This window comes from Carex rostrata, chromosome 3, assembly GCF_964058835.1.
Source record: "Carex rostrata chromosome 3, lpCarRost1.2, whole genome shotgun sequence".
Classification (NCBI taxonomy): domain Eukaryota; kingdom Viridiplantae; phylum Streptophyta; class Magnoliopsida; order Poales; family Cyperaceae; genus Carex; species Carex rostrata.
This window is the reverse complement of record NC_135920.1, coordinates 15,989,156-15,991,228: the sequence shown is the minus strand read 5'-3', so window position 1 is coordinate 15,991,228 and position 2,073 is coordinate 15,989,156.

Genomic DNA, 2,073 nt, shown 5'->3' with positions numbered 1-2,073 from the left:
GGGGCGCCTCCACGCTTAGGCGCCCCAATGAACCGTGTTTCGCCGGCTTTACGGCTGGGGATTTCAACCCGCTCGGTCTCTGCGGGGCGCCTCCACGCTTAGGCGCCCCAATGAACCGTGTTTCGCCGGCTTTACGGCTGGGGATTTCAACCCGCTCGGTCTCTGCGGGGCGCCTCCACGCTTAGGCGCCCCAATGAACCGTGTTTCACCGGCTTTACGGCTGGGGATTTCAACCCGCGCGGCTACCCGCATCGGCCTTACGGGCGAAACTCCACGCGGAGTCACCCTGCCCGACCGCTTTTCGCCGGCTTTACGGCTGGGGATTTCAACCCGCATCGGTCTTACGGGCGCCTCCACGCTTAGACGCCCTGCCCCACCGTGTTTCGCCGGTTCTACGGCTGGGGATTTCAACCCGCGTGGTCCGTGTTTTTCGGTAACATATTCGTGTTCCTTGCCCCCGAATCGTGTCTTTTGTCCCCGCTGCACCGTGTTTTTTGCCCCCGCTCAACCGTGTTCTTTGCCCCCGCTCAACCGTGCTTACTGCCCCCGCTCAACCGTGCTTTTTCGGTAACATAATCGTGTTTTCGGGTAACATAATCTTGTTTTTCGGGCCATTTTACACCGACGGAGGCACCCACAGGGGCCATGTACACCCCGCTTGGCATGTACATGAGGGGCTGCCTCTTCCAAAAATCCTTCCCCCCTATAGGGGAATATGCATTTTGGGTCTCCAGCCACGCCCAGGGTTACCACCCCCTGGAAATCCCCCAGGTTTACCCCCCATTTTATGTGGATGCATAGATTCAGACCGCCCTGCTCCACCGCTTTTGGCCATTTTTGCCCAACGTTAGCCGCTTCGGCTTGCCGCTGGACTGTTTTCGGGCCTTTTTCACCGACGCTTGGCCGTATCCGCTTAGTTTTCCCCAACGCTTGGCCGCATCCGCTTAGTTTTCCCCCGCTGGACTGTTTTCGGGTCACTTTTGCCCAACGTTAGCGGCTTCCGCTTGCCGCTGGACTGTTTTCGGGCCCTTTTTCACCGACCCTTGGCCGTATCCGCTTAGTTTTCCCCAACTCGTGGCCGCATCCGCTTAGTTTTCCCCCGCTGAACTGTTTTCGGGTCACTTTTGCCCAACGTTAGCCGCTTCCGCTTGCCGCTGGGATGTTTTCGGGCCATTTTTCCCCAACACTTGGCCGTATCCGCTTAGTTTTCCCCAACGCGTGGCCGCATCCGCTTAGTTTTCCCCCGCTGAACTGTTTTCGGGTCAGTTTTGCCCAACGTTAGCCGCTTCCGCTTGCCGCTGGACTGTTTTCGGGCCAATTTCCACCGACTCTTGGCCGTATCCGCTTAGTTTTCCCCAACGCGTGGCCGCATCCGCTTAGTTTTCCCCCGCTGAACTGTTTTCGGGTCACTTTTGCCCAACGTTAGCGGCTTCCGCTTGCCGCTGGACTGTTTTCGGGCCAATTTCCACCGACTCTTGGCCGTATCCGCTTAGTTTTCCCCAACGCGTGGCCGCATCCGCTTAGTTTTCCCCCGCTGAACTGTTTTCGGGTCAGTTTTGCCCAACGTTAGCCGCTTCCGCTTGCCGCTGGACTGTTTTCGGGCCAATTTCCACCGACTCTTGGCCGTATCCGCTTAGTTTTCCCCAACGCGTGGCCGCATCCGCTTAGTTTTCCCCCGCTGAACTGTTTTCGGGTCACTTTTGCCCAACGTTAGCCGCTTTCGCTTGCCGCTGGGCTGTTTTCGGGCCAATTTCCACCGACACTTGGCCGGATCCGCTTAGTTTTCCCCAACGCGTGGCCGCATCCGCTTAGTTTTCCCCCGCTTAACTGTTTTCGGGTCACTTTTCCCCAACGTTAGCCGCTTCCGCTTGCCGCTGGGCTGTTTTCGGGCCATTTTTCCCCAACACTTGGCCGTATCCGCTTAGTTTTCCCCAACGCGTGGCCGCATCCGCTTAGTTTTCCCCCGCTGAACTGTTTTCGGGTCACTTTTGCCCAACGTTAGCCGCTTCCGCTTGGCACTGGACTGTTTTCGGGCCAATTTCCACCGACTCTGGGCCGGATCCGCTTAGTTTT